General features: G+C 41.8%; 1 pseudogene; it reads left to right on the top strand.

The window, feature by feature from the left end:
* Positions 1-284: 284 nt before the first annotated feature.
* Positions 285-22,996, top strand: LOC132434259 (histone-lysine N-methyltransferase SETD2 pseudogene; annotated as a pseudogene).
* The last annotated feature ends 2,318 nt before the right edge of the window (positions 22,997-25,314 follow it).

Here is a 25,314-nt window from a genome sequence, read left to right as displayed (position 1 = left end):
CTACATCATCACTGCTTTTATGCTTGCTTCTGGACATCCTGGGCTTGAAATAAAGACACTGTACTGCTTTACTCTATACAGTACTGCACAGTAAAGTACACAAAAGCACAACCACTTTAGAGGATGCACGCATGTGACAATGTATACCAGACACGTGAACTAACGCTTGATTGGTCATGCTAAGGCACGTTCACATCTTTGAAAGTTCTCAACTTGAAGGTTCGTATGTAGGGGACTTACTGTAATTAAAACTCTCGTTTTAATCCAAACAAGAGTACGGTAGCATGGGCTGTAACTACAACCAGGTGAAGATGTGTAGTCATTACCCTCCCCAGGTTTAGACATCAGATGATTTCTTGTTAATAGGAATTAAAGAAAATTCCCTGTAGCAGGATTATGAATATTTCTCTTTGCTTACACTGGGTCTAGTTTAGGTGTTGGGAACACAAAAACAAGTGTTTATGTATTCTTTGGCTTTAAAATCAGATGTGTGCTCAAATCCTGGCTCCCTTCTTGCTAGCTGGGTCATTTTGTGCAGGTTACTCACTCTCACTGAGCCTCGAATTTCTCAGTGTAAAACGGAATTATAAAGACTGAGTTAAACCATTGAGCACAGCATCCCAATAAATGGAAGCCCTCATCAGCTGCGTTGTGAAACATGGTGCTGGGTATTTGTACTTCTTGTGTGTAAGGTTTTTGCCAATGGAAACTGTGGGGGAACCTGTCATCCTGAAATGCACTGGACACTGGGATCTCTTTAGAGCAAGAAGCTCTTTTGAGAAAGACTGGAACTTGATCAGAATTTGAATTTTCTCCAAGACAAAGGCCTATATAAGGTATTCTGTAAGGCTGCTTTTGTACCGCCAAGCAAAACCACCCCATATAATTAGGCCTCAGTGAAGCCAGATGTCCTAGGAATGGTCGAGTAGGTTTATAGTTTCAAACTGAGGACAGGGTCTCTGTCAAAACATTATCGTCACCCAAACTGTTGACATTTCTTCTAATTTGCTGAAGCAGATTATGATAAAATTGGCAGTTAGGCCTTTGACATGCAAGTAAATGAAATCACTGACTTAGCGCAGTTCTTCCTTGATTTACCATGGGGTTACATCCCAATAGAGCCATTATTAGTTGAAAATATCATACTTTGAAAATGCATTTAAGACACCTAACCCACCGAACATCGTAGCCTACAATTACATGTGCCCAGAACACTTGCATTAGGTTACAATTGGCAAAATCATCTGACACAAAGCCTATTTTATAACAAAGTGTTGAATCTCTCATGTAATTTATGGAATACTGTACTGGAAGTGAAAAGCAGAATGGTTGTCTGGGTACAGTTCAGTTGTAGGTGTATCAGTTGTGTACCCTTGTGATCATGTGGCTGGATTTTGCCCATTATGGCCAATTAGGGACTTACTTATTTTTTTGAAGCATGATGTGGGTCCAAAAGAAAAGCATCTTTGGAGGCCTAGCTTTGTCCTCTGACTGTACAGTCCCTATGCTGACATCACTGGGTTCAGGGGTCTGTACCACCTTCTGCAGCCCCTCTAGGGCAGGACCAGTCTCGCTGTCTCTGTACCTCAGTCCTTAGGTCATAATAACGATACTAACAGCTTGCATGTTTTGTCTTATTTCATCCTCGTACCCAATTTACAGATGAGGAAATGGAAGCCAGAATGGTTAGGTATATAATTCTGACACAACTTCAACATGTGTCTGATACCACCAAGCAATTCTCTGACACCAGCTGAATGTCCTATCAGATCCCACAGGTTAAGGGCTCAGTTCTACCATATTGCTCCCTCACCCATTTCAGATGCCAATTGCAAGTCCAGGTTATTATCTGTGCTTCTGACCTACTATAAATCGGAGGTTCCCACTACCCCCTCCTTGGGTTTTATTTATTTGCTAGGATGGCTCACAGAACTTGGGAAACATTTTATTTATGAGATTACCAGTTTAATATAAAAGGGTATAACTTAGGAATAGCCAGATGGAAAGTTGCATAGTGCAGGGTATGGGGAAATGGTGTAGAGTTTCCATGCCTTCTGCAGTGGTGCATTCTCCCTGAATCTCCATGTGTTCACCAACCTGGAGGCTCTCTGAACACCAACTTTTTTTTTTTTAATGTAGGCTTCATTACACAGGCACGATTGATTAAATCATTGGCCATTGGTGACTGAACTCAATCTCTAGCCCCTTTTCCTACCTGGGAGGTTGTGGGGAGTGGGTAGAAGTGAAAGTTGCAACTATTCTATCACATGGTTTGTTCCCCTGGCAACTAGCTCCCATTCTTAAGTTACCTAGGGGCTTTTTGAAAGTCACTTCATTGACAACAAAAGACAGCTTTATCCCTCTCAACACTTAGGAAATTTCAAGTGTTTTAGGAGCTTTGTGCCTGGACCAGGGATGAAGACCAAATATATATATTTCTTATCATAAATCACAATATCACAGGTAACTTGTCCAAAGTCACCTGCTTAGTAAATGGTAAATGCAGGAGAAGGACTGGAGAAGTGTGGTTTTATGCAGATCCTACATAAGCCAAAGCACTGTGCTGACTCATAGCAGTGACTGTTAAACTCATCCAAACATTATTCAGCATCGACAAATTTATAAACACATCTGGACTTGAGGAAATAAGTATAAACTTAAAGTCTTAGATTCTTAAATGTTATTTCAGTATAAAGAATAAAAAAGATGATCTCATGGTTTCTAAAAGTAGTGATAGTTTTTCTTGGCATAGAACAAAATTCTTTCAGATGCTCTCCCTTGGCCTCTCAGATTACATAGTGTCTTCCTTCACACAGATGTGATGGTTGTGTTTCAATAATCGAATCTTGACTTACTACACACTCTCTCAGAAGAAGAGCATCTTTCTAGATGCAAGGTGAAGGAGCTTTCTTTGAATTACTGCCATCTGCTGTTGTTATCGTATCGAACTAGGGTCTGCTCACCCACCACAAAGCAAAGCCAACTTACTGACACTGGATTGTGGTGAAGGAAAGTACATCATTTATTGCAGGGCCCAGCAAGGAGTATGGGCAGCTCATGCTCAAAAGACTTGAACTCCTTGATGGTTTTTAGGGGAGCATTTTTAAAGGCAATATTTGGAGTGAGGGCTGCAGGATTCATGATTTTCTTCTGATTGGTTGGTGGTGAGGTAACAGGGTGGTGCTTTGGGAATCTCAATCATCAACCTTCTGGTTCCAACTAGTCTGTGGTCTATGTGTTTGTGGTCACCATGTAGTCACTATCCTCCACCTGGGGGGCGGGTGGCAGTGAGTGTCTTAGTTCCTTAAGAATAACTCAAATATATAAGATTTTTATATATATCCATCGAGAAGGAATTAGGACTCTGTTTTATCCAGAGATTTTGTCATTACTTTTTTATTTAATTGTTTTTCCTTTGTTTCTTCATTCCCTCACTTCTCTAATTAGTAACTGCCTGTGCCTGATCTTTGGAACTCAGGGAAGGCCTAGGAGACTAAAGCCTTTTTATACAAACAAGAAACAGGGGACATGGAAGGACTTTGGTACCTGAGAGTGTTAGGGGAAACACTGACTGAAACTGCTCACCATGGCCAGGCACCAAGGTAACCATTTGCATGAGTTATTTTGTGACAGGAGGTCCTGGTAAGGAACACGAAAAACAAGCCATACCAACCAGAAGAATTCAGGAAAGATCAAAAGGAGATGCCAGTCCATATGTCCTACCAACAACCCAGAATCCTCCTCACTGGAATCCATCTTGGCTGAGTGATGTGTGTGCCACCAGGAAGGACCCTGAGTCAGAATGATTGTCCAGAGACAACCTGGAAACTAATCGCATCACTATAAAACCTGAGACTGTGAGCCATGTGGCAGAGCAGTCCTCCTGGGTTCCATTACCTTCCTGCTCTCCACCCAGGTGTCCCTTCCCAGTAAAGTCTCTTGCTTTGTCAGCATGTGTGTCTCCTCAGAAAATTCATTTCTGAGTGTTAGACAGGAGCCCACTTTTGGGACCTGGAAGGGGTCCCCCTTCCTGCAACAGGAGGGCCCCATAGGGTACTGCTTGGTTTTAATCCCCCCTTTTCTTTCATACTCCTTAATATTCGGGGGAACAGGTGTGGGACAAGAAAAGTAATAAAGTTTTGTATAGAGAGGTTAATCATACACTCAGCAGAGGAACTCAGTTTCAGGGGCACTTGGTTTCCATGTGAGGGTTTGAACCCCAGCTTGTTATCCTTGAAATAAACTGCTGTCTTTCCAAAGATCCACTACCCAAGGCCACTTAGATGAAGACACAGCTGCTGTTCAGACAAAGGTTTAATAAAGGGCAGAACTCGAAGTTCTTTATAAAAGTTCTGACAACTGAAATGTGAAAAGAATATTTTGAAGAAAAAAAAGACTTAAAAAAGGACATTACATTACTGGATGTTAAAGTCTGTTTTTACAGAAAGACTTGGCCCTGGGTGGTTAGAGAGAACAGGTCTAGCATAATCTGTGACAATGAAGCTGACCATGTCCTCCTTCCCTGCATTCTGGAGGGCAGGTTCAAACAATTGTTAATCAGGGAAGGGAGGGGATGCAGAGACAAGGGAGGAGCAGTCAAGAAACAATAGTGCAGCCTTGGGGCAGGGTCCTGGTTCTGCCTCAAGGGATACACATAACGATATCTTTACGCTCTTCTACAGAACTAAACCTCCCACCAAATGGAAGATGTTCCAGAGAGAAAGTCACAGTTCAATAACCTCAAGAACCACAGATCACAAGACCACCTGACTCCAGAAGATCTCTAGATTGAAGAAATACAGGCCCTGCACGCACACTGATCCTTATCAGCAATCATGCCCCTTGACTACAAAACTCCTCACAACCACCCCACCCCGCCCAGGTTGGGACACACAGTTTTTGAGGGCACAAGCCCACTCTGTCTCCCTTTGCCTGGCAAAGCAATAAAGTGATTCTTTCCTACTTCACCCAAAACTCTGTCTCTGAGACTCGATTCAGCACCAGTGCACAGAGGCTGAGTTTCCAGCAACAGTCATGATGCTGAAGGCAGACTGGTTTGATGGAGATGGAATGAAACTCAAAAGCAAAGGTTGATTTCATTTCATATTTAAAATTTTCACATTTAAAAAATAGAAAACGTGCATGCAAAACTGAATTTTTATTTTCTATCAAAAAAGTAAAATGGTCATTTCAAAATCAGATGAATTTATTTAAAAATGGAAGCAGAATGTTTGTCACTTTTTGGGCATCCCAGTATCTACCCTTAGCCACACCTGGATTTCCTACTGGAAAGTCCCTCTCTACCTGCCATGTACAATTTTGTTGAGATTCAAAGTTTTCTGCTCTCTGCATCAGTCCTCTGATGACTTTGGACAAGCCAGTCATCTCACTAACCTAGGGGGGATGAAGGTACATGACCTGAATCTAAACTCCGCTAATAGGATTCTCTCTACTGAGGACTTTGATGTTAAGTGAGACAAAAACAGTGGAAGTTTATCATTTATTCCAGTGACGATTCTCAGATCTTACTGTCAAAACCCCATATTAATTTGCTCAGGCTGCTATAACAAAAATACCACAGACTAGGTGATTTACACAATAGAAATGTATTTTCTCACAGTTCTGGAAGCTAGAAGTCCACGATCAAGGTGTTGGCAGGTCTGGTTTTCTCTGAGGTCTCTCTCCCAGGCTTGCAGACGGCTGCCTTCTCCTTGGGTTCTCATGTGCTCTTTCCTCTGTGAATGCATCCCTGGTGTCTCTGTGTCCTAATCTCTTCTTCTTATAAGGACACTGGTCAAATTGGATTAGACAACCTGCCCCCCACCCCCAGCCAATGGCCTTATTTAACTTAATCACCTCTTTAAAGGCCAAAATACAGTCACATTCTGAGGTACTGGGGATTAGGGCTTCAACATTTGAATTTCAAATTCAGCCCATAACATCTCCCATTTCTTGTTTACTAAAAGCCAGCTTCCTCCACATTCCTTTCAATTCTGTGAGCTCCCCCTACCCTCACTGTATAGTCTTCTTATTTAAGTTACCTAAAGTCACTTTTTGTTCTTTCGCTAATGCACACCCAGTGTCGAGCAGACTGAAAGACGTTCCCATGGGATTATGTAAACACTGACATGGTGGAGCAGTTTGACATAGAAAGGGTCATTCTGTAGGAACTTCTTTTTTGTTTTTTTTGGTCTAAAATTTGTTGAATCTTGCAGTCAAAAGGTACAAACTTCGAGTTATAAGATAAATAAGCACTGGGGATGTAATGTGCAACATTAACACTGCTGTATGTTACATGTGACAGTGTGAAGAGGGTAAGTCCTAAGAGTTCTCATCACAAGGAAAAAGGCTTTTAAAAAATATTTCTTTAATTTTTTTACTTACATGAGATGATGGATGTTCACTAAACATTGTGATAATCACTTTATGATGTATGTAAGTCAAATCATTGTGCTTAATTATCATTAAACTTCTACTGTGTTGTATGTCAATTATTTCTTAGTAAAACTAGAAGAAAAAAAAACTAACATAATTCACACACACAAAGCTGTTGAATCAAAATCTTCTCTCAGAAGCAGCTGGTGAGAGAGACGCTGATGAGGTTGGAATGATTAGGATGAGCTAATGAGATGCTGTGATGGGAATTACTGATAAAATTTTATTCTCCAGCATTTGCACTTATGAATTAATTTTGTCATTTATGTGTGTGAATGATAAAAGTTACCTTTTCAGAAACATCCACTGACATTTTACACCATTCATAATAGACACAACTCTTCCTCTGAGACAATAAGAAGGAGGAAGATGAAAAGAAAGTTTGTGAACTAGAGAGCGTCTGAGATCAGTCACTCCACAGGACCCCATCCTCTCAGCAGAGCGAAGGTGCACCTGTGAACTCTCCTCACAGACTTCAGACACCTCACGTACTTTAATTTCATTTAAAGCTCACAACCAAACTGTGGGAGGAATGAAGGTCACCCACAGGTGCGGTGAAGGGAAATGAGGAACAACTTTGCAACAAGAGCTGGGAAATAAGGACATATCTGGAGCCATCAACTAGAGATGAGCAAATCTCCATTGCAGCACAGCTGAGGACAAAGAAAACACATGTGGGGGAGCAGCCCATTTTAAAGACATTTACCAGCAAAACTTGTGGTTTTTTAACAGGAGAAGGAACATAGATTAGAGGATTTTTTTTGGTAGGATGCCCCATTATTATGTTTTTCTCCTGATAGGACTTGAGTTAAGGGTTTTTGGGAGGAAGACCACAAAGGTAAAGTGTCATAGAGAGTACACACTATCAGCAGACGGTTTATGAATACCAATGCTGACCTTGCTCACCTGGCTGAGGTAGTCGTTGTCAGGTTTCTCCATTGCAAAGTTACTCTTTTTTTCCCTTGTACAGTTCTCTTTAGAAGGATGTCACTAGGCACAGCCTGTACCTAAGGAAGGGGGAGAGGATTCTTTTCAAGGTGGAGGATTAGTAAATTAAGCACAAGGGAAATCAAGGGAGGGAGGTAAGGGGTAACAGATGGAATGATGGGTGCATGTCTAACCGCTGGCTGAAGAAGGGGAGCAAGAAGAAACAGGCTGACAGAATTGAGGACAGACAGCTAATTTAGCAGGAATAAATAATTGAAATAGAGTATAGACTGGCAGTCTGTTGGAGTTGGGGCATTTAAAAATGGTGTTGAGATATAAACAGAAGCCAGGTGAGGGTCCTTGTTGCTGGAGCAGAAACCCCTGTTCACACAGCATGGTGAGCAATGGCCCCAAAGAGTGTTTATACTTTACTACAAGTATTGGGCTATGAATTAACACTGTTATATTCTACCACGTAAAAGCCTATCAGGATATGAAAGAGTTTTTCACTTCCTTATGAAACAATAAGACTACAGATCACAATTTAATATCCTCGAATATTCTAAAATTGCTTGACTGAACGATGACATTAGGCTTACCAGTTTTATTTTGTTTACAGTTGATTTTACAGCCCAGCTCATCATTTATACAGTTTCCATCTGAATTCGTAGACGAGAAACTTTCCTATGAGCCCTCTCTTCATAAATTCATTTTAGAACCATCCCACATTAGATTTCATATAATATCATTTGAAAAAACTAAAGTAAGACATCAAATAAATTATACCTCCCAGAGACCTTCGAGATGGCGGAAGAGTAAGATGTGGAGATCACCTTCCTCCCCACAAATACACCAGAAATACATCTACACGTGGAACAACTCCTACAGAACACCTACTGAAGGCTGGCAGAAGACCTCAGACCTCCCAAAAGGCAAGAAACTCCCCACGTACCTGGGTAGGGCAAAAGAAAAAAGAAAAACAGAGACAAAAGAATAGTGACGGGACCTGCACCAGTGGGAGGGAGCTGTGAAGGAGGAAGGGTTTCCACACACTAGGAAGCCCCTTCATGGGTGGGGACTGCGGGTGGCAGAGTGGGGGGAGCTTCGCAGCCGTGGAGGAGAGCGCAGCAATAGGGGTGCAGAGGGCAAAGCAGAGAGATGCCTGCACAGAGGATCGGTGCCGACCAGCACTCACCAGCACGAGAGGCTTGTCTGCTCACCCGCCGGGACGGGCGGGGGCTGGGAGCTGAGGCTCGGGCATTGGTTGGAGCGCAGGGAGAGGACTGGGGCTGGCGGAGGGAACACAACCTGCAGGGGGTTAGTGCACCACGGCTAGCCAAGAGGGAGTCCAGGGAAAAGTCTGGACCTGCCGAAGAGGCAAGAGACTTTTTCTTCCCTCTTTGTTTCCTGGTGCGCGAGGAGAGGGGATTAAGAGCGCTGCTTAAAGGAACTCCAGAGACGGGCACGAGCCGCGGCTAAAAGCACGGACCCCAGAGATGAGCATGAGACGCTAAGGCTGCTGCTGCCGCCACCAAGAAGCCTGTGTGCGAGCACAGGTCACTATCCGCAACTCCCCACACGGGAGCCTGTGCAGCCCGCCACTGCCAGGATCCCGTGATGCAGGGACAACTTCCCCGGGAGAACACACGGCGTGCCTCAGACTGGTACAACGTCACGCTGGCCTCTGCTGCTTCAGGCTTGCCCCGAATCCGTGCCCCTCCCTCTCCCCGGCCTGAGTGAGCCAGAGCCCCCGAATCAGTGGCTCCTTTAACCCCGTCCTGTCTTGAGTGGGAACAGACGGCCTCAGGCAACATACACGCAGAGGCGGGTCCAAATCCAAAGCTGAACCCCGGGAGCTGTGAGAACAAAGAAGAGAAAGAGAAATCTCTCCCAGCAGCCTCAGGAGAAGCAGATTAAATCTCCACAATGAACATGATGTACCCTGCATCTGTGGAATACCTGAATAGACAACGAATCATCCCAAATTGAGGCAGTGGACTTTGGGAGCAATGATATATATATATTTTTTCCTTTTTTTCTTTTTGTGAGTGTGTATGTGTATGCTTCTGTATGTGATTTTGTCTCTATAGCTTTGCTTTTACCATCTGTCCTAGGGATCTGACTGTTTTTTTTTTTTTTTTTTTTTTTACTATAGTTTTTAGCACTTGTTGTCCTTGGTGGATTTGTTTTTTGGTTTGGTTGCTCTCTTCTTTCTTTTATTACTTTTTATTATTTTTTAGTTTTTAATAATTATTTTTTACTTTTTATTTTAATAACTGTCCTTTCTTTCTACTTCTACTAATTTCTTTCCACTTTTTCTCCCTTTTATTCTGAGCCATGTGGATGAAAGGCTCTTGGTGCTGCAGCCAGGAGTCAGTGCTGTGCCTCTGAGGTGGAAGAGTCAACTTCAGGACACTGGTCCACAAGAGACCTCCCAGCTCCACGTAATATCAAATGGCGAAAATCTCCCAGAGATCTCCATCTCAACACCAAGACCCAGCTTCACTCAACGACCAGCAAGCTACAGTGCTGGACACCCTATGCCAGACTACTAGCAAGACAAGAACACAGCCCCATACATTACCAGAGAGGCTGCCTAAAATCATAATAAGGCCACAGACACCCCAAAACACACCACCAGACGAGGACCTGCCCATCAGAAAGACAATATCCAGCCTCATCCACCAGAACACAGGCACTAGTCCCCTCCACCAGGAAGCCTACACAACCCACTGAACCAACCTTAGCCACTGGGGACAGACACCAAAAACAACGGGAACTATGAACCTTCAGCCTGCAAAAAGGAGACCCCAAACACAGTAAGATAAGCAAAATGAGAAGACAGAGAAACACACAGCAGATGAAGGAGCAAGGTAAAAACCCACCAGACCTAATAAATGAAGAGGAAATAGGCAGTCTACCTGAAAAAGTATTCAGAGTAATGATAGTAAAGATGATCCAAAATCTTGGAAATAGAATAGACAAAATGCAAGAAACATTTAACAAGGACATAGAAGAACTAAAGAGGAAACAAGCAATGATGAACAACACAATAAATGAAATTAAAAATACTCTAGAAGGGATCAATAGCAGAATAACTGAGGCAGAAGAACGGATAAGTGACCTGGAAGATAAAATAGTGGAAATAACTACTGCAGAGCAGAATAAAGAAAAAAGAATGAAAAGAACAGAGGACAGTCTCAGAGACCTCTGGGACAACATTAAACGCACCAACATTCGAATTATAGGGGTTCCAGAAGAAGAAGAGAAAAAGAAAGGGACTGAGAAGATATTTGAAGAGATTATAGTTGAAAACTTTCCTAATATGGGAAAGGACATAGTTAATCAAGTCCAAGAAGCACAGAGAGTCCCATACAGGATAAATCCAAGGAGAAACTTGCCAAGACACATGTTAATCAAACTATCAAAAATTAAATACAAAGAAAACATATTAAAAGCAGCAAGGGAAAAACAACAAATAACACATAAGGGAATCCTCATAAGGTTAACAGCTGATCTTTCAGCAGAAACTCTGCAAGCCAGAAGGGAGTTGCAGGACATATTTAAAGTGGTGAAGGAGAAAAACCTACAACCAAGATTACTCTACCCAGCAAGGATCTCATTCAGATTTGAAGGAGAAATTAAAACCTTTACAGACAAGGAAAACCTGAGAGAGTTCAGCACCACCAAATACCTAGAAACAAATGACAATGTAGACACAATGACCCAAAACCTATGGGATGCAGAAAAAGCAGTTCTAAGAGGGAAGTTTATAACAATACAAGCCCACCTTAAGAAACAGGAAACATCTCAAATAAACAACCTAACCTTACACCTAAAGCAACTAGAGAAATAAGAACAAAAAAACCCCAAAGTTAGCAGAAGGAAAGAAATCATAAAGATCAGATGATAAATAAATGAAAAAGAAATGAAGGAAACGATTGCAAAGATCAATAAAACTAAAAGCTGGTTCTTTTAGAATATAAACAAAATTGAATTAGCCAGACTCATCAAGAAAAAAAGAGAGAAGACTCAAATCAATAGAATTAGAAATGAAAGAGGAGAAGTAACAACTGACATTGCAGAAATACAGAAGATGATGAGAGATTACTACAAGCAACTCTATGCCAATACAATGGACAATCTGGAAGAAATGGACAAATTTTTAGAAATGAACAACCTGCCAAGACTGAATCAGGAAGAAATAGAAAATATGAACAGACCAATCCAAGCACTGAAATTGAAACTGTGATTAGAAATCTTCCAAAAAACAAAAGCCCAGGATCAGATGGCTTCACAGGCGAATCTATCAAACATTTAGAGAAGAGCTAACACCTATCCTTCTCAAACTCTTGCAAAATATAGCAGAAGGAAGAACACTCCCAAATTCATTCTATGAGGCCACCATCACCTTGATACCAAAACCAGACAAGGATGTCACAAAGAAAGAAAACAACAGGCCAATATCACTGGTGAACATAGATGCAAAAATCCTCAACAAAATACTAGCAAACAGAATCCAACAGCACATTAAAAGGATCATACACCATGATCAAGTGGCGTTTATTCCAGGAATGCAAACATTCTTCAAAATATGCAAATCAATCAACCATATTAACAAATTGAAGGAAAAAAACCATATGATCATCTCAATAGATGCAGAGAAAGCTTTTGACAAAATTCAACACCAATTTATGATAAAAACCCTGCAGAAAGTAGGCATAGAGGGAACATTCCTCAACATAATAAAGGCCATATATGACAAATCCACAGCCAACATCATCCTCAATGTTGAAAAACTGAAAGCATTTCCACTAAGATCAGGAACAAGACAAGGGTGCCCACTCTCACCACTCTTATTCAACACAGTGTTGGAAGTTTTAGCTACAGCAATCAGAGAAGAAAAGGAAATAAAAGGAATCCAAATCGGAAAAGAAGAAGTAAAGCTGTCACTGTTTGCAGATGACATGATACTATACATAGAGAATCCTAAAGATGCTACCAGAAAACTAGTAGAGCTAATCAATGAATTTGGCAAAATAGCAGGATACAAAATTAATGCACAGCAGTCTCTTGCATTCCTATACACTAATGATGAAAAATCTGGAAGTGAAATTAAGAAACACTCCCATTTAGCATTGCAAGAAAAAGAATAAAATACCAGGAATAAACCTACCTAAGGAGAAAAAATACATGTATGCATAAAATTATAAGACACTGTTGAAATAAATTAAAGTTGATACAAATAGATGGAGAGATATATCATGTTCTTGGATTGGAAGAATCAACATTGTGAAAATGACTCTACTACCCTAAGCAAACTACAGATTCAATACAATCCCTATCAAACTACCACTGGCATTTTTCACAGAACTAGAACAAAATTTTCACAATTTGTATCAAAACACAAAAGACCCCGAATAGCCAAAGCAATCTTGAGAAAGAAAAACGGAGCTGGAGGAATCAGGCTGCCTGACTTCAGACTATACTACAAAGCAACAGTAATCAAGACAGTATGGTACTGGCACAAAAACAGAAATATAGATCAATGGAACAGGATAGAAAGTCCAGAGATAAGCCCACACACATATCGTCACCTTATCTTTGATAAAGGAGGCAGGAATATACAGTGGAGACAGGACAGCCTCTTCAATAAGTGGTGCTGGATAAACTGGACAGTTACATGTAAAAGTATGAGATTAGAACTCTACCTAAAAATAAGGTGAAAATGGATGAAAGACCTAAATGTAAGGCCAGAATCTAGCAAACTCTTAGAGGAAAACATAGGCAGAACACTCTATGACATAAATCACAGCAAGATCCTTTTTGACCCACCTCCTAGAGAAATGGAAATGAAAACAAAAATAAACAAATGGGACCTAATGAAACTTCAAAGCTTTTGCACAGCAAAGGAATCCATAAACAATACCAAAAGTCAACCCTCAGAATGGGAGAAAATACTTGCAAATGAAGCAACTGACAAAGGATTAATCTCCAAAATTTATAAGCAGCTCATGCAGCTCAATATCAAAAAAACAAACAACCCAACCCAAAAATGGGTGGAAGATCTAAATACACATTTCTCTGAAGAAGTTATACAGATTGCCAACAAACACATGAAAGGATGCTCAACATCACTAATCATTAGAGAAATGCGAATCAAAACGACAATGTGGTATCACCTCACACCAGTCACCAGAGCCATCATCAAAAAATCTACAAACAATAAATCCGGAGAGGGTGTGGAGAAAAGGGAACACTCTTGCATTTCTTTTGGAAATGTAAATTGATACAGTCACTATGGAGAACAGTATGGAGGTTCCTTAAAAAAACTACAAATAGAACTTCCTTATGACCCAGCAATCCCACTACTGGGCATATACCCCGAGAAAACCATAATTCAAAAAGAGTCATGTACCAAAATGTTCATTGCATCTCTATTTACAATAGCCAGGACATGGAAGCAACCTAAGTGTCCATCATCGGATGAATGGATAAAGAAGATGTGGCACATATATACAATGGAATATTACTCAGCCATAAAAAGAAATGAAATTGAGTTATTTGTTGTGAGGTGGATGGACCTAGAGTCTGTCATACAGAGTGAAGTAAGTCAGAAAGAGAAAGACAAATACCATATGTTAACACATATATATGGAACCTAGGGGGGAAACATGTCATGAAGAAACTACGGGTAAGATTGGAATAAAGACACAGACCTACTAGAGAATGGACTTGAGGATCTGGGGAGGGGGAAGGGTAAACTGTGACAAAGTGAGAGAGTGGCATGGACATATATACCCTACCAAACTTTAAATAGATAGCTAATGGGAAGCAGCCACATAGCACAGGGAGATCATCTCGGTGCTTTGTGAAAACCTAGAGGGGTGGGATAGGGAGGGGAGGGAGGCTCAAGAGGGAAGAGATTGGGGATATATGTATACATATAGCTGGTTCACTTTGTTATACAGCAGAAAATAAAGCAACATTGTAAAGCCATTATACTCCAATAAAGATGTAAAAATTAAAAAATGTATGTAGCTCATAGGATTAAATGGATTAATTCAAGTAAAGTTCTTAGCACAGTTCCTAGGCCAATAGACATTAGCAGGAGCCAGATCTTATAGGCCATGATGAGGGCTTAAGATTGTATGAGAGACAGTTCTAGTGGTAGTATGGAGAATCAAGTAGAAGACAGGCAAGAAGCAGGGACACTAGCTAGAGAGCTTTCGCAAATATTCGGTCAAGAACTGGTGATAGAGCGTGGACCTGGTTAACGGAGTTTGAGGTAGTTCAAATTTGGAGGAAACTAGAGCAGTGTTAATGGAGGGAAAATATTTAAGCTGAGCCTTGAAGGAAGATATTTCCAAGGGAACCTCGGAAAAAAGCACAGATGACATGTCTTGAGCAGTGAAGAGTCAATGTGGTAATGGAACAAGAAATGGAAGAGGAAGTTGAAAGATTGAGACCAGAAAGATGAGTACTTTCAGAGCCTTACTTAACCTGCTTATTTGATACATAAAAGAGAGAAATTAATAGAACAGAAAGACATGGCTATGTCTTAGGAGTGACAGAGGAAGACCAATCAGATAAGAGGTTCAAAGAAAAAGGGGTTACCAACCATGTAAATATTTTGGTAGGATGAAGATTAATGCTACTGATAACTTGAGGAAGATTCAAATTGTAGCGGCTGAAGACAGATTGCAAGCAACTAAGCAGGTGGGGAAAACTACAAGTCTTCATTTCACAACAGGCTCTTGGATTTCAGCAGATAAAGGTAAAGAACTTTAGCTTGAAAAAAGTACTAGGAGTCTAGGAGGGAGTGGAAGTGGTGGAGGCTGACAAAGGGAAAACCAGAACATGACTATAGGAGAATGCTTGAAGATTAAGATGTAGGGCAAGAGAAAAAGAAAAAAAAAAACCTCTGGAGCTCTGTACCAGAGAATGAACATAAAGTACAGTGTGATCCAAGACAATGATGGAAACCATGCATTGTGAAAAGAAGGCTATCAAGCTTCAATATATGTTTTTGCCATGGCAATTTTAGAGACTCGTGTTTTTATATAAACACCACACTAAAGAAGGAATATCACAAGTGACTTCATGAATCATCAGAATGAGAATTTGCTCTTGAATGTGAGCGCTTTACTGAATATAAAATCCTCTAGATAAAGTTTCACTTTTGTAGCAAGGTCTCTTTGATTATAAGATCACTTATGGAAATTAAATCATTTCACATTATTTTACCTTTTTATTTTCTAAAAATGTGTTAGGTAACATGAAGAAAATATGTGAATTTTGGGGTTACCTAAAGTCTTAAATTTCTTTGAGTAAATAGGAAATAGACTCTGGAAGTACCTACAATGAATACCTGTTATATGGCTGCCCAGTATCTACTTTTCTTCCTTCTTGGAGTAATAGCCTGAATTTCTTTTCAATACCTACCCAGTCCCTCCATTCTCACCGTTGTGATTTACATGGAAAATGGGCCTCATTTGCCCCAGAGAAAGGCCCTGATTCAGAGGCAATCTGAATGTGCCATCTCTGAATGTTTTGGAATTGGCACGATTACCTAAGCTGGTCAAATCAGTGACTCTTAAATACTTTTGCTGAATATATGATATAGATTCTCTTTGTTTCACAAAAAGGATTCATGTAATTCTTAGAGTTTCTCAAAGTCAGTTTAGGATTATGAACTGGGGTGTGGGGGGAGGGAGTAAGTTTGTCCAAAAACAGTCAACACCAGGGAAGTGACAGTTAAAAACTGAAAGAAACTAGGTTCTAAGTCACATTATGTGAGCTTCTAGTCTCACTCCTAGCAACATGTATCTCTGTAGTTTCAAAGGAAGTTAATTGGTTCACTCTATGTAAGCCATTCTCAGTTGGGTTTTTCTATTACTTGCTGTACTTGAAAGCTTCCTAGGTGACAGAATCTGTGATCTAGACACTAAAGCTTATGTGTCACTTTTCCATCAGCTGTCAGGATGTTGGTGAACTTGTCTATGGAAATAGATGTCATTTTTATGAAAAGTGAGCATTTTGGGACCCTTATGTATGTTGTATAAGTTCTTTAAAATGTTTAGTTTTACAGAGAAGCTTTTTTTTTAAATAATAAAGATATTCAATTCACCATGAAAAGCATAAGAGACTTAGAAAAATAAATAAAATCTGCTTATAGCTGAAGGCCCAACTACACAAAAGTTGGATTTGAAGGTTGTCCCTTATCTATTTTCTGACAGCAAATATTGCAGGATCGTTTGCTTATATTAATGTAAGTTTCAATATATGTTAATTATGAATAGAACAAGCCTAGAAAGTGATAAAACCAATTCACATTCAACTTGTCAAAAGAAATAGTAATAAGCTTCTTCCCTTAAGTGAAGCATGTTAACCTCTTCCCCACCCAGGTTCTAAAGTAATTCATAAGTAAACAAGAGGTATGTGGAACATGATGTATTATCTTTATTACTAATAACCCTCATTCTCTAATTTCAGCCTTATATCTGTGTAAAAGAGGGCTTCCTTACACTGAGCCCCATAATGATACAGACATACGCATCCAGCCGCAGACAGCACTGGACCCAGACTATTTTGCCGCCTGCCCTTGTAAGACTTATGGAGAAATGGGGCCCAATGCATGCTTTCTGTGAGCAGCTTATTCCCAAAGAGAGGGGAGAAAGTGCTACTTATGCTCACTTCTTTGTCCCAAATTCAAGCAAGTCATCACACCTCTACCAATCTAGGTCCAACCAGGAGACAGAACACGGTAAATTTAACCAGAATTGTTAAGCTATAATAGACTGAAATAAATACAATTACCCCTCTGTATCCATGGGTTCTGCACCCCGGATTCAACCAACCATAAATTGAATTGCAGTAGATTGAATCCTCGGATGCAGAATCCTCCAATGTGGAGCCCCGGGGTAACTGAGGGCAGACTGTACTACTCCATTTTATATAAGAGACTTCAAGCAATCGCAGGGGACTGGGGGTGCAGGGGGAGCCTTAGAACCAATTCCTTGCTCATGCTGAGAGATGATTGCGTGTTGAGAACTCTTAACAGTACCCTAGGGCAGAGGGAGAGTACCTAAGGAAAGGCAAGCTTGGAAGAGGATCCCCTTCTGGCATTCATACCTCTGATGGAATAAAATTTAAAGGCAGGACAAAAAAAGTTAAACACAGAATTCTGTTTTGGCCTTCTCCCTCCCTAATGTCCAGTGTGCATCTGCATTACACATTAAGCAGAGCTCTTCAAATCTTCACGATCTAAAACAGAGAGAGACGATAAATATTTTAGCTACTCAAAACTTGAAAGAGATACTCGTTACATATCTCCTTGCTTTAGATCAGAGAGAGCGTGAAGGCAGAGCAGGTCTCGTTTCTTCAAGATTTCTTCAAATAGCTTTATGAATGTGCATTTGAAATCAAAAACAGTTATATGTGATAATGGAAGTCTGACAGATCAGCACTCAAAATTTGCATGTGGAGAATATAAGCAGAGTGTTGGTAGTACTAGTTCAGCTTCTGTTAATCATTTTGATGATTTATATCCACCTACAGGGAGCTCATGTATTGCTTCATCCCTTCAGAGTCTTCCACCAGGGACAAAAGTAGACAGTTTAACTCTCTTGCAATGTGGAGAGAATACATCTCCAGTTTTGGATGCTGTGCTGAAGAGTAAAAGCTCAGAGTTTTTAAAGCATGCAGAGAAAGAAATAATAGAAGTAGCTAGTGGCCTTCCTGATTCAGGAAGAGGATTTGCTTCCTGGGAAAACAGACATAATAATGGACTATCTGGGAAATGTGTGCAAGAGGATCAAGAAGAAGGGAATTCCATACTGCCTGATAGAAGAGGAAGACCAGAAATCTCTTTAGATGAAGAAGGTAGAAGAGGACATACACATACTTCTGATGACTCAGAAGTTGTATTTTCTTCTTGTAATTTGAATTTAATCATGGAGGACAGTGATGGTGTAACATATACCTTAAAATGTGACAATAGTGATCGTGCCTCAGAGATTGTATCCACTGTCCATGAAGATTATTCTGGTTCTTCCGAAAGTTCAAGTGATGAAAGAGATTCAGAAGATACAGATTCTGATGATAGCAGTATTCCAAGAAACCGTCTTCAGTCTGTTGTGGTTGTGCCAAAGAATTCTACTTTGTCCATGGAAGAAATAAGTCCTTGTTCTTCTTGGAGCAGTCAAAGTTACAGACACTATTCTGACCACTGGGAAGATGAGCGATTGGAGCCAAGGAGGCATTCATATGAGGAAAAATTTGAAAGTATAGCAAGTAAAGCCTGTCCTCATACTGAGAAGTTCTTCTTTCATAAAGCAACAGAGAAGAATTCAGAAATCTCTTTTATACAGCCCAGACAAAAACAGACAGATAATCACCTGTCTGAAATTGCTCATCCTCAGAGTGATGGGGTTGATAGTACAAGTCATACAGACATAAAATCTGACCCTCTAGGTCATCCAAATTCTGAGGAAACAGTGAAAGCCAAAATAACTTCTAGGCAGCAAGAAGAGCTGCCAGTTTATTCTTCTGATGATTTTGAAGATGTCTCAAGTAAGTCTTGGCAACAGACCACTTTCCCTAACAGGCCAGATAGTAGACTGGGTAAAACAGAGTCAAATTTTTCTTCTTGTAAGATCTCCCGAGTGGATGGTTTCCGTTCATCATCAGAAGAGCTCAGAAATCTAGGGTGGGACTTCTCTCAACAAGAAAAGCCTACTACCACATATCAGCAACCTGACAGCAGCTATGGAGCCTGTGGTGGACACAAGTATCAGCAAAGTGCAGAACAGTATAGTGGGACATGTACTTACTGGCAAGGCAATGGCTACTGGGATCCAAGATCAGCAGGTAGGCTGCCTGGAACTGGGGTTGTGTATGATCGAATTCAAGGGCAGGTACCAGATTCCTTAACAGATGACCGTGAAGAGGAGGAGAATTGAGATCAACGTGGAGGATCTCACTTTTCAGGCCAGTCCAATAATTTTTTTCTGTCCCTTCAGAAGGACAAGGGGTCAGTGCAAGCACCTGAAATAAGCAGCAATTCCATTAAGGACTCTTTAGCTGTGAATGAGGAGAAAGATTTTTCGAAAAACTTAGAAAAAAATGATATGAAAGATAGAAGGCCTCTTTAAAAAAGGATAAAGGAATTGGAGAGTGATTCTGAAAGTGATGGTGAGCTTCAGGACAGAAAGAAAGTTAGAGTGGAGGTAGAGCAGGGAGAGACATCAGTGCCTCTAGGCTCAGCATTGGTTGGGCCTTCGTGTGTCATGGAGGACTTCAGGGACACAGAGCGATAGAAGGAATGCGCCAAACAAGGGAAGATGCCTTGTTACTTTGATCTGATTGAAGAAAATGTTTATTTAACAGAAAGAAAGAAGAATAAATCCCATCAGGATATTAAGCGAATGCAGTGTGAGTGTACACCTCTTTCTAAAGATGAAAGAGCTCAAGGTGAAATAGCATGTGGGGAAGATTGTCTTAATCGTCTCCTCATGATTGAATGTTCTTCTCATTGTCCAAATGGGAATTATTGTTCCAATAGACAGTTTCAAAGAAAACAGCATGCAGATGTGGAAGTCATATTCACAGAAAAGAAAGGCTGGGGCTTGAGAGCTACTAAAGACCTTCCTTTGAACGCCTTTGTCCTGGAATATTGTGGAGAGGTACTTGATCATAAAGAGTTTAAAGCCCAGGTAAAGGAGTATGCACAAAACAAAAACATCCCCTACTATTTAATGGCCCTGAAGAATGATGAGATAATAGATGCCACTCAGAAAGGAAATTGCTCCCGTTTCATGAATCATAGCTGTGAACCAAACTGTGAGACTCAAAAATGGACTGTGAACGGACAACTGAGAGTTGGGATTTTTACCACCAAGCTGGTTCCTTCAGGCTCAGAGTTAACATTTGACTATCAGTTCCAAAGATATGGGAAGGAAGGACAGAAATGTTTCTGTGGGTCGGCTAATTGCCAGGGTTACCTGGGAGGAGAGAACAGAGTCAGCATCAGAGCAGCAGGAGGGAAAATGAAGAAAGAACGATCTCGGAAGAAGGATTTGGTGGATGGAGAGCTAGAAGCTCTGTTGGAGAATGGTGAGTGTCTCTCTGATAAAAACCAGGGTGCTCAGCTTATCCTGGCTAATGGTTAGAATTGAAACTTTGGAACAGAAACTTACCTGTCTCAAGCTCATACAGAACACACATTCACAGTCTTGCCTGAAGTCCTTTCTGGAACGTCATGGGCTGCCTTTGTTGTGGATCTGGATGGCAGAACTACGTGATGGCCGGGAAAGTAACCAGAAGCTTCAGGAAGAGATTATAAAGACTTTGGAACATTTATCCATTCCTACTAAAAATATGTTGAAGGAAAGCAAAGTACTTCCTATTATTCAACGTTGGTCTCAAACCAAGACTGCTGTCCCTCAGCTGAGCGAAGGAGATGGGTATTCTAGCGAGAATACATCACATGCTTACACACCGCTCAACACACCTGATCCTTCCACCAAGCTGAGCACAGAAGCTGACACAGACACCCCCAAGGAGCTAATGTTTCGCAGACTTAATATTATAAGTGAAAATGGCATGGACAGTGTGATCTCTGATGCTACCAGCGAGCTAGAAGGCAAGGATGGCAAAGAGGACCTTGACCAGTTAGAAAACGTCCCTCTAGAAGAAGAGGAAGAGTCACAGTCACAACAGCTACTCACACAACAGCTGCCTGAATCTAAAGTTGATAGTGAAATTGCTGTGGAGGCCATTAAGCTACCGACATCTGAACCAGAGGCTGACACTGAAATAGAGCCTAAAGAGAGCAATGGCACAAAACTAGACGAACCTATTGCTGAGGAAACACCATCCCAAGATGAAGAGGAGAGTGTATCTGATGTAGAGAGTGAGAGGAGCCAGGAATAGCCACATAAAACAGTAGATATAAGTGATTTGGCCACCAAGCTCCTGGACAGTTGGAAAGACCTAAAGGAGGTATATCGAATTCCAAAGAAAAGGTAAACTGAAAAGGAGAGCACAATAACCGAATGAGGAAAGGATGCTGTTGGCTTCAGAGATCAAACAGTTGCCCCAAAGACTTCTAACAGGTCAAGAGAAAGAGACCCAGACAAACAAACTCAAAATAAAGAGAAAAGGAAATGAAGGGGCTGCCTCTCACCACCTTCTTCTGCCTATGAGTGGGGAACAAAAAGGCCAGGTGGCAGATATGATACACCAACTTCTAAAAAGAAAGTACGAATTAAAGATCACAATCAACTTTCTACAGAGGAGCGCCGAAAGTTGTTTGAGCAGGAGGTAGCTCAGTGGGAGGCTCAAAAAAAACAGCAGCAGATGCAGAACCTGGGAATGACGTCTCCACTGCCTTATGACTCTCTTGGCTACCATGCCCCTCGTCACCCCTTTGCTGGCTACCCACCAGGTTACCCCATGCAGGCCTATGTGGATCCCAGCAATCCTAATGCTGGAAAGTGCTCCTCCCCACACCCAGCATGGATCCTGTGTGTTCTCCTTCTCCTTATGATTATTCTCAGCCCTTGGTGGGACATTCTACAGAACCTCTTGCTGCCCCTCCACCTGTGCCAGTGGTGCCACATGTGGCAGCCCCTGTGGAAGTTTCCAGTTCACAGTATGTGGCCCAAAGTGATGGTGTGGTACACCAAGACTCCAGTGTCACCGTCCTGCCAGTGCCAGCCCCAGGCCCAGTCCAGGGACAGAATTATGGTGTTTGGGATTCAAACCAACAGTCTGTGAGTGTACAGCAGCAGTACTCTCCTGCATAGTCTCAAGCAACCATATATTATCAAGGACAGGCTGGTCCAACTGTCTATGGTATGACATCACCCTATTCACAGACAACTCCACCAATTGTACAGAGTTATGCCAGCCAAGTCTTCAGTACATCCAGGGACAACAGATTTTCACAGCTCACCCACAAGGAGTGGTGGTACAGCCAGCCACAGCTGTGACTACAATAGTTGCACCAGAGCAGCCTCAGCCCTTACAGTCACCTGAAATAGTTGTGACAAATAACCTCTTGGATTTACCACCCCCATCTCCTCCCAAACCAAAAACCATTGTCTTACCTCCCAACTGGAAGACAGCCCGAGACCCAGAAGGGAAGATTTACTACTACCATGTGATCACAAGGCAGACTCAGTGGGATCCTCCTACTTGAGAAAGCCCAGGAGATGATGCCAGCCTTGAGCATGAAGCTGAGATGGACCTGGGAACCCCAACATATGATGAAAATCCCATGAAGACCTCAGAAAAGCCTAAGACAGCAAAAGCAGATGCCTCCAGTGAGCTGGCTAAGGAAAGCAAAGAAGTATTCAGAAAAGAGATGTCCCAGTTCATTGTCCAGTGCCTGAACCCTTACTGGAAACCTGACTGCAAAGTAGGAAGAATTACCACAACTGAAGATTTCAAACACCTAGCTCGCAAGCTGACTCACGGCGTTATGAATAAGGAGCTGAAGTACTGTAAGAACCCTGAGGACCTGGAGTGCAATGAGAATGTGAGACACAAAACCAAGGAGTACATTAAGAAGTACATGCAGAAGTTTGGGGCTGTTTACAAACCCAAATGGGACACTGAATTAGAGTGACCTTCAGGGCCAGGATGGGAGGACGGGCAAGCTGGTAGGAGAGACTCTGGGGAGAAGAAATCCCGTGGGCCCTCTCTCCCCACCCCACTGTCAGGGCTGTGCTACTGATGACACATCACCCTGGGGAATTCAAACCTGCAGAATGAGCTCACAAAAATGAGCTCCATCTACAACAAGTGGTCCCTGGTTGTGAGCTGTTGGTAGAGGCCATCTGAGGCAAGGGTTTAGGCCCTTGAGACCTTACCTTCTGAGATCTCGGCCAGGCCTGACCCCACTCTTAAGGCTGGGTCTCCTCCTTGGCAGTGCTGTCAGCGCACAGACTCATGCACATCCCCACCCACGACCCTTACCCTGACGATTGGTATTATATTTTAATGTATATGTGACTATATTGAAAATAATTTGTCTTTCCTGGTTTTTGGCTTTTGTTTTGCTTTTAAACCTCTGCGTGCTAGGATCACAGAAGACTTTGTAAGGATGGTTTAAGTTCTCCTGCAAGGTTTAATGTGTTATCATGTAAATATTCCAGAGCAGGCTGCCTTGTGGTTTTGGCCAGCCTTGTGCTATGTTGATAAGATTGATTTACTGCTTAAAATCACTTTACTTGGGCTTCCCTGGTGGCGCAGTGGTTGAGAGTCCACCTGCCGATGCAGGGGACGCAGGTTCATGCCCCGGTCCGGGAGGATCCCACATGCCGTGGAGTGGCTGTGCCCGTGACCCATGGCCACTGAGCCTGCGCATCCAGAGCCTGTGCTCCGCAACGGGAGAGGCCACAACAGTGAGAGGCCCGCGTACCGAAAAAAGAAAAAATCACTTTACTTTATCCAATTTTTACTGAACTTTTTATGTAAAAAATAGAATCAATTAAAGAAAAAAAAATGGATAAGTCTATGCCTTCAACTTCTAACAGGTGGAAGAGTTCTCAGTGCTTTCTGAGAATCTGCTTCCCAGGTTATAATACTCAGTTTGGCTCCAACCGAATTCCCTTTTTCTTAACTTGATGGTTAATTGAATTTTGGAGAAGGTGCGGTTGCAGACAACCACTGGCTGGTGAGAAAGTTTGCTGGGTTAGGGTCATCTGATAAACAGGAAACAATCACCTAGGGCACAGGCAAGCCAAGGCATGTAAGCAGGTTGCTGAGTAAGCTGGGATGTTTCTGCAGGTACCAAGCCAGAGCGGACATTGCCCACCTTGGAAAGGTCTCAGGAACATCCCTGCAGGGGGCAGGAAAGTCAGGCCTGGTCATGCTTGGGAGTGTGCGTGGTGAGGGCTGTGGGTTGCTACAGCATGAAGCCAGAAGCACGCGGTGTGCCTCTTAAGACAGCAGCAAGGTGAACACCAAGGCTCCTGGGCTGGGGCTACAAGGTAGTCAAAGGACTGAGCACTCTGGGTGTGCAATTGGAGAATGAATTTGGAGCTGGGAAGCAATAAGTTCATAAGCAGCTCAGTCGACCCCTTTGACTTCTCAGCTTTCATATGCACCATTCTACACACATTTCAATGCCTGCCCAGCAAAGAAACTACATTTTCGCAAGAAACAGCTAACCCTCTGATAAGTGAAGTTGTTGCCCTTCCCCCAGGTAAAACACAAAGCCCCAAAGGTCATTGAATCCATTGCTGCCTATATTAATTAGGCCTCAATTTCAGTCTTAGGTCCCACTAAAGACTACATTGTAAAGTTGACCTCCACCTAGTGTTATATAAAATTAAAATGGGAAGGAGAAGTTAGAATAAACACATACATATAACAGAAAATATGCAAAGCTACCAGTCCTCGTTTCTGTAGTTATTCACAAGGTCAGAGCTGACGTCTATAGCTTCCAACTTCACCCACTTATTCCCTGTTTTCCTTGCCCACAGCCAGAACCCACAGCTCCATCCAGATTCTTTACTGGTAGAATGATTCAATCCTTCCCTTCTGAATGGTCTGAAAACTCAATTGTCCTGCCTTTTTCCAGTTCCTGTAGCTTTCCATTGATCTTTACTGTTGGCATGGAATTATTGAAGGGAACCTCAGAAAATCTCCTGGGTTCCAGAAAAAATCCTCCTTGCTTCCATTAAAAAGTCGAACAATTTCCTGCAGTAACTGAGATCATAACACCAGTAGATTAACCTTTTTCACCTGCTGGTTCAGTGGTATAAGGAGTGTAAGGTGGCCAGGGAGCAGTCTGTGGTAGACAGAATTCTAAGATGGATCCCACAATTCCTGCCCCCTGGGGTAAACACCAGTGTAATTTCCTTTGAGCATTGTACGGACCTGTAAATACAATTGGATATCACCTTCATGATTATACAACAATATGGCAAAAGGAATTTG

Source organism: Delphinus delphis, chromosome 11 (genome assembly GCF_949987515.2).
Source record: "Delphinus delphis chromosome 11, mDelDel1.2, whole genome shotgun sequence".
NCBI classification, from domain to species: domain Eukaryota; kingdom Metazoa; phylum Chordata; class Mammalia; order Artiodactyla; family Delphinidae; genus Delphinus; species Delphinus delphis.
This window is presented reverse-complemented; position numbering and strand designations above follow the sequence as displayed.